Here is a 15074-nt window from a genome sequence, read left to right as displayed (position 1 = left end):
AAAACCAAGATCCTGTCCCCTGCAGTGTCTGATCCTGGCTTGTTTTTCTCTCTTCACTAAATCATTATGTTAGTGCAGATACAGACAATGAGATGAGCACAACAGAATGACCAACGTAGACACAGAGAAGTGTTTTAGCTGGAATTTGTCCTCCTCTCCCCAAAATCACATGTTGAAGCCCTAACCTCTAGTAAGTCAGAATAGGACTGTATTTTGAAATAGAGCCTTGGAATAGTGATTGCATTAGAATGAGGATGTTAGGGTGGGGCCCAATCCAATGTGACCTGTGTCCTTATAAGAAGATTTAATTTGGACACAGGGAGACACCAGGATATGGGCACATAGAGGAAAGGCCATGTGAGGATACAGTGTGAAAGCGTCCTTCTGCAAGCCAAGAGAGGCCTCAGGAGAAAGCAAAGCTGCCATCACCTTCATCTTGGACTTCTGGCCTCCACAACTGTGAAAAATATCTATTTGTTTTTTAATCCACCCAATCTGGAATTTTTTTAAGGCAGCCCTAGAAGACTGATAGAAAAGGCAAGCATCAATTCTGTCATCTTCAGGGGTTACTCTTATTCTCTCCTTTCCATGGGGTTCCATGTCCCCAGTCTGTGAGAACGTTGCTCTTGGTGCTTGACTTTTCAGAAAGCAGAGCCCTCAGAGGGAGGCCTAGAGGAAGTAGAATCTGGTCTACTTCTCTCACTTTATTGTATGTCCATCCTCAGGATTTAAGGATAATGGAGTCAGCAAAGGATCTTGTCCACTAGAGAAGTCTCTGTAAGATGTAGTGGGATGAATATTGGCTGGTTTTTGAAACTAAACCTCCTGGTACTGAGACTGGACAAATTGTTAACTTCTATAAATTTCAGAATCCTCTGGTGAGATTGCCTGCATTTCTCATGGGGATATTGTGAGTCTCACAGGGGACTCTCAATGGGAAAGCACTTGGTATATATAAATCAGTGCACGTGTGTGTGAGGCTTCATAGACATTTTGACTCTATATTCTAATTTCTTTTTTTATTGGTTATGAATATTCATGAGATACAGAGCTGATTGTCACCCCCTCGTGCCCAAGATGTGATGACCAGATTCATGCTGGCAGCATGCGCATTACCACAAATTGCATTTGTACCCCGTGTCCCCCACACAATTATCCCCAATCTCCCTCCCCCTCCCCATTCCTCCCACTCCACTTTGCATCCCAAGGTATGGTCTTTCTTTCCTTCCTTCTTTCTCTCTTAGCTCACAGTTATGAGTGAGCACATGCGGTGTTTATCCCTCTGTGCTTTGCTTATTTCACTCAACATAAGTTTCTCCAGACTCATCCATGTTGTTGCAAATGGGAGAATTTCATTCTTTTTTATGGCAGAGTAGTATTCCATGGTGTATATATACCACAGTTTTCTTATCCAATCATCCATCTATGGACATATAGGTTGTTTATAATAGCCAAGGCATCCATGTCTTGCTATGATGAACATGGGAATGCAGGTATCCCTTCAACTTGATTATTTCCATTCTTCTGGGTATATATCCAGAAGTATATACCTGGATCGTATGGAAGATCTATCTGTAATTGTTTGAGAAACCTCCATACTGTTTTCCATAGTTGTTGTACTAATTCACAGTCCCACCAACAGTGCAAGAGCATTCCCTTCTCTTCACACCCTCACCAGCATTTGTTATTCACTGTCTTTTTTATTACAGCTAGTCTAACTGAGGTGAGGTGGTATCTCAGGGTAGTTTTAATTTGCATTTCCCTAGTAAGAAGTGATGTTGAGCATTTTTTCATGTACCTGTTGGCCATTTGTATGTCTTCTTTTGAAAAATGTCTATTCAGCTCCTTTGCCCATTTTTAAATTGGGTTGTTTGTTTTCTTACTGTGTGATTGGTTGAGTTCCCTGTATATTATGGATATTAATCCCTTGTCAGATGCATAGTTAGTAAAAATTTTCTCCCACTCTGTAGGTTGTCATTTCACTCTGTTGATTGTTTCCTTTGCTGTGCAGAAGCTTTTTAGTTTGATGTAGTCCCACTTGTTTATTTTTTCTTTTGCTGTTTGTGCTTTGGGGCTCATGTTCATAAAGTCTGTGCCCAGACCTAGTTCCTGAAGTGTTTTGCTTATATTTTCCCTTAGTGATTTTACAGTTTTGGATCTTAGGTCTTTAATCCATTTGGAGTTGATTTTAGTATATTGTGAGAGATGCATATCTACTTTCATTCTTCTGCATATGGATATCCAATTTTCCCAGCACCACTTGTTGAAGAGGCAGTCTTTTCCTCAATGTAGATTTTTGTTGCCTTTGTCCAATATCAGATGGCTGTAAGCCTGAAGGGTGATTTCTGTGTTCTCAATTCTGCTCCACTGATCTGAGTGTCTATTTTTATGTTAGTACCATGTTGTTTTGGTTACAATAGCTTTCTAGTATAATTTGAAGTCAGGTAGTGTTATGCCTCCGGCTTTATTTATTTTTTTTTTTTGCTCAGGATTGCTTTGGCTATTCTGAATCTTTTGTTGTTCCATGTGAAAGTTGAGATTGTTTCTTCCATTTCTGTGAAGAATGTCATTGGTATTTTGATGGGATTGTATTGTATCTGTAGATCACTTTGGGTAGTATGGACATTTTTACAATGTTAATTCTTCCAATCCAAGAGCATGGAATATCTTTCCATCTTTTTTGGGTCTTCCTTAATTTCTTTTGGAAGTGGATTGTAGTTCTCATTGTAGAGACCTTTCATCTCCTTGGTTGAATTGATCCCTCGGTATTTTATTTTTTTCATGATAATTGTAAATGGGCTTACTTTATTTCTCTTTCTGTTAGTTCATTATTTGAGTATATAAATGTAACTGATTTGGGGGCATTTATTTTGTATCCTGCAACCTTTCTGAAGTTATTAACCAGCTCTAGGAGTTTTTTGATAGAGTCTTTAGGTTTTTCTCTATATAGTATCATGCCATCTGCAAATAGAGACAGTTTGACTTCATCTTTTCCAATCTGGATTCCCTTTATTTCTTTCTCTTGCCTGATTGCTCTAGTTAGTACCTCCAGGACTATGTTAAATAGAAATGGTGAGAGTGGGCATCCTTGTCTTGTTCCTGTTCTTAAGGGAAAGGCCCTCAGTTTTTCCCCATTCAGAATGATACTGGCAGTGGGCTTGTCATAAATGGCTTTTATTGTGTTGAGATACTTTCCTTCTATACCAAATTTGCTGAGAGTCTTTATCAAATGCTTTTTCAGTATCTATTGAGATAATCATATGGTCTTTGTCTTTGAGTTTGTTGATGTGATGTATCACATTTACTGACTTTTGAACGTTGAACCATCCTCACATCCCTGGAATGAATCCCACTTGATCATGGTGTATAATTTTTTTAACGTGTTGCTGTATTCTGATTGCTAATATTTTGTTGAGGATTTTTGTATCTATGTTCATCAAGGTTATTGGCCTGTAATTTTCTTTTTTTGTTTTGTCTTTATCTGGTTTTGGTATCAGAATAATGTTGGCATCATAGAATGAGTTTGGGAGAGTAGCTTCTGTTTTAATTTTTTGGAATAATTTGAGGAGAATTGGTATTAACTCCTCTTTAAAAGTTTGATAGAATTCAGCTGTAAAGCCATCCAGACCTGGACTTTTCTTTCTTAGAAGATTGCTGATTACTGCTTCAATCACATTGCTTGTTATTGTTCTGTTCAGGTTTTCTATCTCTTCTTGATTCAGTCTGGGTAGTTTGTGTGTGTCTAGAAACTTATCCATATCTTCCAGATTTTCACATTTGTTGTCATACAGTTGTCTACAATAATCTTAATGATTCTTTGTATTTCTCTTGTATTGGTTGTTTTGTCTCCCTTTTCATTTCTGATTTTTGTTCTTTGGGTCTTCTTTTTTTTCTTTGTTAACCTAGCTAATGGTTTGTCTATCTTCTTTATCTCCTTGAGAAACCAACTTTTGTTTCATTGATCTTTTCTATTGTTTTTTTGGGTCTCTATTTCATTTAGTTCTACTCTGATATTAATTATTTCTTTCCATCTACTACATTTAGGTTTGGATTGTTGTTTTTCAAGTTCTTTGAGGCATAGTATTAGATTGTTTATTTGAAGTCTTTCCATTCTTTTGATGTAAACATTTATTGCAATAAATTTGCCCCTTCATACTGCTTTTGCAGTATCCCACAGGTTTTGGTATGATGTATCTTTGTTTTCATTAGTTTCCAGAAATTTTTTATTTCCTGTTTAATTTCTTCTTGGACCCATAGGTCATTTTGGGAGCCTATTGTTTAGTTTCCATGTATTCGTATATTTTCCAGAGTTCTGCTTATTGTTAATTTCCAGTTTTAGTCTGATGTTGTCTGAAAAGTTACTTTGAATGATTTCAGTTTTCTAAAATTTGCTGAGACTAGATTTGTAACCCAATATGTGTTCTATCCTGGAGAATGTTCTATGAGCTGATGAGAAAAAGTGTATTCCTTAGTTGCTGGGTGAAATGTTCAATATATATCTGCCAGGTCCCGTTGGTCTAAGGTGTAGATTAAACCCTGTGTCTGTTTGTTGATTTGTTGCCTGGAAGATCTGTCCCATACTGAGAGAGGGATGTTCAGATCACCCACTATTAACATGTTAGGGCCTATTTCTTTCTTTAGGTCTAAGAATGTTTGCCTTATATTATCTGGGTGCTCCAGTTTTTGATGCATATATATTTATGATGGTTATGTATTCTAGCTGGATAGATCCTTTTATCATTACAGAGTGGCCTTCTTTGTCTGTTTTTATGTTTTTTGGTTTAAAGTCTATTTTATCTAATGTAAGAATAGCTACTCCTGCTCATTTTTGGTTTCCGTTTGCATGGTATATCTTTTTCCATCCCTTCACTTTTAGTCTGTGTGTGTCTCTACAGGCGAGGTGGGTCTCTTGAAGACAGCATATATTTGGGTCTAGCTTTTTAATCCAATCAGTCAGTCTGTGTCTTTTGAATGGGGAGTGTAATCCATTCGTATTTAATGTAGTTGTTGACAAATATTGTTTAATTCCTGTCATTTAATTGCTTCTTGTTTAGATGATTTAAGTATCTTTTGATCATTACTTCCCCTTTTATTTCTCTTCTTCAATGTTAGTTGGAAATTTAAGGTGGCATGATTTAGCTTCTTTCTCTTTCTTGCTGGCATTTTTGTTTTAACAGTGGGTTTTGCTCTTCCTTGTGTATTTGTAATAGTGGTCATCATTATTCAGATTCCAGATGAAGGACTCCCTTGAGAATTTCTTGTAGGGCTGGTTGTGTTGTGGTGAACTCCCACAACCTTTGTTTGTCTGGGAAATACACTATTTCTCCCTCATTTCTAAAGGAGAGACTTGCTGGGTAAACAATTCTTGGCTGGACATTTTTTTTTTTTTAGTATTTTGAATATATCATTCGACTTCCTTTTGGTCTGTAGGGTTTCAGTTGAGAAGTCTGCTGTTAGTCTGATGGGGGATCCCCTATAGGTGACTTGTCACTTTTCTCTTGCTGCTTTTAGAATTCTCCCTTTGTATTTGAGCTTTGCAAATTTAACTATAATGTGTCTTGGGGAGGATCTTTTTGGATTGAATCTGTTTGGGGACTATTGAGCTTCCTGAACCTGAAGGTCTGTTTCTCCCCCTCACCTGGGAAGTTTTCTGTTACTACTTCCTTGAATAAGTTTTCAATACCTTTTCTTTTCTCCTCCCCATCTGGAATACCCACAATTTGGATGTTAGAGCACTTGAAGTTGTCTGCTATCTCTTTTAGATTTTCCTCATAATTTTTAATTATTTTTTTCTTTTTTTGTCTGGGTTATTTTGAAAAGATCTGAAATTCTTTCTTCTGCTTGCTCTACCCTGCTGCTTAAGCTCTCAGTTGTGTTTTTTATTTCATTGAGTGAGTCCTTCATTTCTAGGAGTTCTGTTACATTCTCTTTTAAGGTACTAATCTCCTTGTAAATTTCCTCCTTCATATTCTAGATATTTTTTCTTATTTCATTGTATTCTCTAATTGAGCCTTCTTTTATTTCTTTGAGTTTTCTTAAGATTGTTGCTCAGATTTCTTTTTCAGACATTTTAAGGATTCCCTGTTCCATGGAGTCTGAAATTTGAACATTACTGTTTTCCTTTGGTGGTGTCATATCTTCTTGTTTGTTTGTGGTTCTGGTATTTTTTCATTGACCTTTTTCATTTGGTAGAGGCTTTGCTTCTTCTATTACACTGAGGTTGGCTATGCAAATAAAGATTTCTTCCTCTATTTGCAGGCTTTACTGGTGACTTCTTATATCAGTGTAGTCAAGTGAGCAGTAGGTTACCTATGGAGTGGCTCTGGCCACTACTGTGGTGGTGAATTGCCTTTGCTTGACAGTAGGTGTGGTAGTGGCTATATTACACCACCTGGGTCCTGTTCCAGAATCTGTGGCTATAGAATGACCCCCCAGCAGGTCTCCTTGGCTCATCTCAGCAGGGTGGGCCATGGGTCTCTGGTGCCTCCCTCCAGGTCCAGGAGCTATATTCTAATTTCTAATGCTCACATATTCTAGAATTATGAGACTTAACCAGGAAGGATCTCCTATAAAATCCTTTTGCTTGTAATTTTATCACATCTAAAGCAGGCTCCTGTTTCCTAGGTTGGAGAGTGTTCTGGCCTGGGTCTTAATTTATAAAGGTGACTGGGTGATGATACATAAGAGAGGCTTATGACATTGAAAGAAGATTTTGATTACTTGTGCTTCCTGACAGGAGGAAGCCCTGCCATGTTTCCCAGGACAAGGGACATAAGTTTTGTTCAGGAGGCAAAAGAAAGAACAAGAGGAAACCCTAGGACAGAGCCTTTATTGGGATTTCTAATGGAAAGGCAGGACACAGCAGGGTAAAAAGTTTAGGACTGGCTAGTTTTTGTAATTCCAGTGGGCCTTGGGGCAACAAGGCTGTTTCTAGTTGTCTGGAACCTGGCCCTGAATTGATTTAGGGCAGCGGGATATTGGCTTGATGCCTGAGAGTTTGATAAGGAGATGGTTGTGGCATGGGCTCTGGATAGGTAAAGTTTCATATGAAAAGTGTTCTTTGAAAGCCCCATTTCTACCTCTAAGAAATTGCTAAGTCTGGGAGAGCCATTCTATCCCCAGTTGTCATGGCCACAGTGTCAGCATCAAGAATACAAAAAATAAACTATAGTATGATATGTGATGTTTACTTTTTTTGAGGAACCTCCATGCAGTTTTGCATAATGGCTGCAATAGTTTACATTCCTACCAACAGTGTGCAAGAGAGGTTTTTTTGCAGCAGCAGTATGGATGAGCCTGGAGGACATTGTGTTAAGTGAAATAAGCCAGGTTGAATAATGGGTAGGAAAATATTGTCAGATGGATGGAATACATTCTTGTGTTTGAGAGCACAGTAAGGTGACTATAGTTAACAATAATTTATTGTATATTTCAAAATAGCTAGAAGAGAAGACTTGGAATGTTCCAAGACAAAGAAATGATACCTGAGGTGACAGATAGCCCAATTACCCTGATTTGATCATTACACATTATATACATGTACCAATTATCACATGTACCCCATAAGTATCTAGAACTATTACATGTCAATAAAAAAATTAAAGATGAAAAATATATAGTAAATATAATTGGGCCTGTCTTAAATAGATGGCAAATAGACAAATACAGAATCTAAGGAAACACAGTTAAAATAGAGTTTGATAGAAAAAAAGCCTGAGGTACCATGGCACTTTCTTTTTCAAAATTACTTCACCTCTTCCTCTCTTTCCTGAATTTTTACTCCTAAACTGGTCTATGCAATTTTAGGTCTTCAAAGAAGCCTTGGGCTGACATGAGAAGGTAGGAAGGAGAACCTGTAGAAAATGGAGATCTCTGGCTCTCAGAAGTGGCTTTTTGGATGTTGAATATAACCTTCATAACTGTCCTTCGCTCAAGATAGGAGGGAGCCCTATAGTCACGGGACCGTCTATCCATGGGTGCTGCCTGGGCCTGGAGTTTCTCCTTCAGTTGACTCTCCTCCCATATTTGCAGTTCATGCCAAAACCCTTATAATTTCTACCCTAGGATTGGGCCAAGGACTATCTTATTCTCCTGAGTCTCAGTGTCTCTAGTGTACACCAAAAAAGCTCTGGTTTTAAGTGAATTTCAACTTTCTTAAAGGCTGACATTAATTTGCCATTTTTGCAATGGGATTTCTAGCTATTTCTTTTTTTCCCCGGGTAAAGTCACTGACACATATATCTCTCCCTCTTTTTGAGTTAACCTTTTGAAGAGCGTGCCCTTTCTGTGGCAGGAATGAATTGTCTTGCTCACAAAATTTTCTCCCAGACCTATGGACACTCCTCCTTCTGGAATGGGAAGTCCCAGTTTCACATTTCCTTTTTGATGCTCTCTGATCATCTCTTTCTTCAGTAGGCTTGTTCTTATTCTGTATATTTGGAGTCTGCAGCTTTGGGGCACAGGCATTGAAATACAATCATCTCCTTCATCTGCCCTCCACATAGTCATACAGCCCCTGGGAAACTGTCACAGGTCTAACAAGCACAGTCTGGAAAGGAGGCAGTGAGACCTCAAAAGGCATGGTATCTTGTCACGGTCATTATAGTGGCCTTTGAAGTTGGCTCTGGTGCTGTAGCTTTGAAGTTGGCTCTGGTACTGTAGCTTCAATTTTAGCTTTAACTCAATGCCAAGATAGTTTTTTAAAAAAATCACTTTTTCAGAATATTGGAAGTGTTCATGGTGGAGGGGAGCATGTCATGGTCAGTAGAGCTATTAGGTGGCCCATATCTTCATTTAACTTTAAGGATTTTCCAGCTCTCTCAGGATTTCTCTTGATCTAGGTTGAAGCTAAGGGAACTTTTCCAGCTGAACTTTTCCCTTTTATCTCCAAAATTCGTGTCACCTTAAGTATTGCTGTTTCATGGCTGGAGTCTCTTATTTCCTTGGACAACAAGCGAATCTGGCCTCTTCCTGAAAAGGTGACACTATCTTCATCATCCAAGGCTCCTTATTTGTATAAATATGCATGAGTAGACAGTCCAGAGCAAAAACTGCACAGTTCTCTGCTTATAAGACATGTACACACATATGAAACCCATAGAGAACTGTCTGTCTACAATATCCACCATCCGTTCCTTCATTGTATTCACTTTTGGCTAATTTTCTTATGAGTTCACCTCTTAGTAAACCTCTTTGATTCATCTAACACAGGAAGTAGGTTCAAATCCATCCAATTTCCTTCAAAGAACACTTGATTAAAACTCCTGTCAGCAGTGTACTATGCATCAGAATGAGGCCAATCTGCTTTGTTTCTCTTCCATTATGACCATGTAAGTCCCACGTCCAACCAGCTGAAGAAACTCCAATATCCATTAGGGTCTACCTTCATAGCTACATGGTTTCTTGGGGCCTTCCCGGGATCCTGAGGCATGCATCCAGGGACTGACTCCTTCCACAACCAGTCCAGGAGCATGCCAAAACCACCACTTCCATGTGACCACAGCCACCACAATAGCCACAGCTGCCACAAAAGTGGCCAAATGCTTAACCACTGTGCAGATATCCCACCAGCCACTCAAGTGCTTTGGCACAGGTCGAGTCACCAGCAGAGACCAAAGAAAAGAAGAGGATGTCTCTCTCCACAAAGCCCATTCCAGAGTGCTAGAAAAAGCATCTGCTCTGCGATAATAGTAGGGGACCCGAACACACCTCTTTCAGCACTGGACAGATCATCTAGGCAAAAAATCAACAGAGTAACAATTACTTTTTCAAAAGGAGAGAAGAAATCTAGGGTTATCAGAGGTGGGGGCGGGATGGAGAGTGGGATGGGAGAAATTGGATAAGGAGAGTAAAGAATAAGTACAATTTGTAATAATACATATGCTAATAATATTGATGTGATCAATATACATCAATGTTGAACCCCCAAAAGATGTATAATCAGTTATGATTCAATAAAAAATAAACAAACAAATAAATAAAAAGGAACTACATGGCTTCTCCTTAAGTTTACATATTGGATTTTTGAGGATGGATGAATGAACAATTGAACACTGTGCAAAAACATATGATTTACATATTGCAGATAAGATTAGAAAATTTTGTATTCTTTATGCAGACAAAGCAGCACCTGGATACAATGGAATCATGGCTCATGAGCAAAAATGGACTGACAGTTGAACAACACATAGAAGTTAGGTCAGAGGTGTCCACCAATCACCGAGACTGTAAAAAGGAGCAATATAAATGTGAAAGGTGAAGAGGTGGTGTAAAAAGACATAAAGGTGCTCATCAGGACAAGGATGCTTTTGGTGGCTCTGTAATCAGGGGAGGATCTGGAGAAAACATTAGTACTATGAATGTGTTGGACTTGCTGCTTGTGCCTGTAAAGGATAAAAATCATAGAGCCACTGGTCCAGCTTATAAGCACAGAAAATAAAGCTTAAAGGGATATTGTTAATATTGTGTAGACTGAGCCAGTGATTTCCCCATGATGTTCAGCAAAACAATATCCCAAATCTCTTTTCTTTGTGATGTTTTTGCTGCTCCATTTGCCAGAGATATACAACACATACATAGGAAAAATCAAACTTACCATCATGTACAAAATCCAGCAGAGGAAAATGGAGAAGGCAATGTACTTTGGAGCTTTTGCTTTAAGATCCTTCCAACAGGAGTTACTGGGGCTGATCATGATGGCCTGCAAGACACTCAAAAGGCAGGTGGTGCCAATGGACACACCCTTGCCCACTCTCTGAACTTAAAAAGAAGTTTGCATTCAAAAGCATCAAAGACATGTTTCAACCAAAAGACTACCATTGTCTGGGGAACTCCTTTAGAGAGAATAATCAAGGAGTTGGCTATAATCAGGTGCTTAAGAATTGAATCTGTGGAACTTAACCTGCATTCAGTGAAGTAAGGGACGAGACAGTTGTAAAGGCAACAGAAAGTGCCCAGTAGTGCAACTGTAGTCTGTGACAAGATTATTCCTACTGCCAAATCCTGGAGGCTATCCCTTCATTCAACATGTTTTCTTTTAAATTATGGCAACAATTATTCCTCTGAGCAAAAAGGATCATTGTAGAGTTTTGACACCAAGAATAACTTTGGTATAGTGCTTCTGTGGGATTGCCAAAGAAGGAATATGGAGATAATTACCAGTATATTTGTTGGAGAAATCAGCACTAAGTATGAGGTGGTGTTAACCTGGTAAGCAATAAAAAGTGAGAGCAAATGAAAAGAAAACATAGTACATTTTCAGCATAAGCTGAAATCATTCCAGTCATGTGGGAGAAAAGAAAAACTCAAATCATTACATACATTATATTACACATCAGTTCTGAATGGATTGCTGATCTAAATGTCAACAATAAATAAAAATTTTAAGGAACAAAAACCTTCTTGTGGTCTAAGAATAAGGAGATGTTTTTTATAAAACAGAAAATGCATTACTGGTATCATAAAAATGACAAATTACATTCTAATAAAATTAAAAAGTATTCTTATCAAAAGAATCACATTCATATATACACATACAAAGAGGAAGAGAGAGCCAGAGACAGAGAGAGAAACAGAGAAAGACTTGTGTCATCATGAAGAACTTAGAGGCCACACAAAAGACTAAAAAATGTTCCAGCAGAAACTTTAATAAAGAAGTTTATTCAATAAATAAAGAATATGTGAAATTATTCAATGTCCTTTGTAAGAAGAAAAATTCAAATGAAACAAGTACCTTACATCATACACCAACCAGAAAGGTAAAATTAAAAATACAGGAAATATCAAGTTTGGCAAGGATGTGGATAAACCAAGAACTCATACACTTATGGTGGGTGTTGCAATGTGTACAAACATTTTGGGAAACTGTTTGGTAATATCTACATAAGATTACCAGATGTAATTTATTTTGCAATCATTTCCTTGTTGCAAATTTATCCAACAGAAATTTTTACATTTATTAGTAAAAAACAAGTTACATACTTCATGTACTTGCACTATTTATTACTCATAATAACCCCAAACTCAAAACCACCCACATTCAGGACATATGGAAAAATGATTGAATTAATTGTTTTATACTTGTACAATGGAATCCTATAAAGTAATGCTAATCAATACCACCAATAATAAGCAACAATAGAGATATGTTCACACACACACAAAATTCTTATGAAATGGGTATAGAAGCCAAACACAAAAGCTTCATGCTGATTTCCTCCATATAAGGTATCAAACAGGCAAAAGTAATCTAAGTATTCTTAAATATTAGAATAGGCGTAAACCTATGTCCTAACAATTTCACTCCTACAGATGTATCCAACAGAAATATAGCTTTGGAAGTAATTATTAGGAGGGAAAAAAAGGGAGTTTCTGAAAATCTGACAACATTCTGTTTCTCAATCTGTATGTTGCATAAAGAGTTTGGTTCCATTTATGAACTTATACTCTGTGATGGTCTTTATTAAAAATACACATCACTAAAAAAAGTTAGGAGAAGTATCCAGGGGAAGCCTTGGTGCTAAGTATGTCTGCGCCTGCCACTTGTGTCTGTTCAGGATGAAATGTATGGAGCCACAGGCCAGATTATGAGCCCCAACAAGAAACATCAGAGAATAATAGCAGTGTTGTATACACTGACTGTTGGATTTTGTCATGAAATTCAGCAAAACAATATCCTAAATCTCTCTCTCTCTTTTTTAAATTTGCAGCTGGCTGGTACAGGGATCCAAACCCTTTTTATTTGTGATGTTTTTGCTGCTGTTTGGCAATCACAAACACAAGAAAAATCATATTTCCCAGCACGTACCAGTTCCAGTAGAAGAAAGTGAAAAACCCAATATCCTCGGGAGAATTTTTTTTAAGTTCTACACACCTGGAGTTCCTGGGGCCCATGGTAATGGCCTGAGTCACTCAAGACACAGGTGGTGCCTATAACCATACCCTGTCAACTCTGAGGTAGAAAAAAATTTGAATCCAGGAACACTGAGATCCTTCAGCCTAAAATCTGCGATTGTTTGGTGTTGGCTACAGGGATGTGTCTTGTGGATACCTTTAAATAGAATGAGCAAGAAGTGGCTATAATCAGGTGCTTGAGAGTCAAATCTGCAAACTTCAAGCTGCATCCATTTAAGTAAAGGAAACCATAATGGTAAAAAAGAAAGAAATTCCCCAGGATATTGCAATTATATTCTGAGATAATTCCTATTGCCAAACCCCTGGAGGCCATTCTACCAGTTCTCAGTGACTGCTAGTCACCTTGAGAACCAGAGGGTATTGCAAAGGAACGTGAGGTGTGGACTACATTGATTATATCAACTAAAATCCAATATTCTCACTGAAAAATATTTACCTAAAGTTTTGTTTTGTTAGGAGACTTTCTAGAGTTGAATGTGTAACCTTTAAATAGCACTTACAATATGAGAATCGCTGCTTTAATGCCGTACATATGGTACCTTCTTTGATATTTGTATTTGTATTTGTTTGATGTATTCACCTTGTAAAGACAAGGGAACTTAAATACAGAGAGGTTAAGTGGTCTGTCTAAGTTCACACCCTGCTTAGGGGCAGAGTGGAGACTCGAACCTGACTAGGCTGATAGCAAAGACAGTGTCCCGACCACTATGCAACACTCACAAACCAGGTCAGCTGTGTTTTCAAATAATACAGACCAATAAATTCTCTTTTAAAAAATTATTTTATTTATTTATTTTTATTGAAACATAATTGATTGTACGTATCTGTGGGGCACAGCTTTGAATATCAATACCCACATGCACTAAGTGATGCTTAAATCAGGATAGTAAGTATATTCAACATTACACTATGTAACCACTTTTTGTGGCCCTTTATCAATTTCTCACTAACCTCCCCTCCCTATTTTCCTCTGCTAGTAACCACAGTTCTATTCTCTCCTTCTGAAATTTCAATGAATTATTGTGACTGTTCATTTTCTTTCTTATTTGTGTATTTTTTAACTCCCACTTATGAGTGAGGACATGCAGCATTTCTTTTCCTGTGCCTGGTTTATTTCACTTAACACAATTTTCTCTAAGTTTATCCATGTTGCTGTGAATGGCAAAAGTTCATTATTTTTCATGGCAGAGTAATATTCCACTGTGTATATATATTGCATTTTCCTTATGCAGTCATCCATTGATGGATATTTAGGTTGATTCCAACTCTTGGCTATGGTAAATAAAGCTGCGATGAACATGGCAGTGCAGGTGTCCCTTCGACATGATTTTCATTCCTTTGGGTATGTACCCGGCAGTGGCATTGCAGAATCATATGGCAGTTCTATCTGTAGTTGTTTAAGAAACCTCCATACTGTTTTCTATAATGGGCCCACTAAGTTACAGTCCCACCAGCAGCATAGGAGGGTTCCTCTTTCTCTGCATCCTTGCTGGCATTTGTTATTCTCTATCTTTTTTATAATATCCAGTCTAACTGGGGTGAGATGATATCTCAGTGTGATTTTGATTTGCATTTCTGTGATGCTTACTGATGTTGAACATTTTTTCATGTGTCTATTGACCATTTATATATTTTCTTTTGAGAAATGTCTATTCACCTCCTTTGCCTAGTTTTTAATTGGGTTGCTTGTTTTTTTTACTGTTAAGTTGTTTGAGTTCTTTGTATATTTGGATATTAATCCCTTGTTGGATGCATAGTTTGCAAATATATTCTCCCACTCTGTAAATAGTCTTTTCACTCTGTTGGTTATTTCCTTTGCTATGCAGAAGCTTTTTGTTTATTTTTTATTTTGTTGCCTGTACCATTTGAGGTCCTATTCATAAAATCTTTGCCCAGTCCTAAGAAAACATCCTGCAGTGTTTCCCCTATGTTTTCTTCTAGGAGTTTTATAGTTTTAAGTCATCATCTAAGTCTTAAATCCATTTTGAGTTGATTTTAGGATATGGCAAAAGGTACAGGTCTAGTTTTATTCTTCTGTACATGGATGTCCAATTTTCCCAGCACCATTTATTGAAGAGGCTGTCTTCTCCCCAATATATGTTCTTGGTGACCTTTTTGAAGATAAGTTAGCTGTAAATATGGTGGTTGTTTTCTGGGTTCTC

General features: G+C 37.6%; 1 pseudogene; it reads right to left on the bottom strand.

Moving 5' to 3' along the window:
- Positions 1 to 10441: 10441 nt before the first annotated feature.
- On the bottom strand, positions 10442 to 13444 carry LOC103592057 (annotated as a pseudogene).
- Between the last annotated feature and the right edge of the window lie 1630 nt (positions 13445 to 15074).

The sequence above is a fragment of the Galeopterus variegatus genome, unplaced genomic scaffold (assembly GCF_000696425.1).
Source record: "Galeopterus variegatus unplaced genomic scaffold, G_variegatus-3.0.2 Scaffold1078, whole genome shotgun sequence".
NCBI classification, from domain to species: Eukaryota; Metazoa; Chordata; class Mammalia; order Dermoptera; family Cynocephalidae; genus Galeopterus; species Galeopterus variegatus.
The sequence above is the reverse complement of the archived record's forward strand: the minus strand, read 5'-3'. Positions and strand labels throughout refer to the sequence as shown.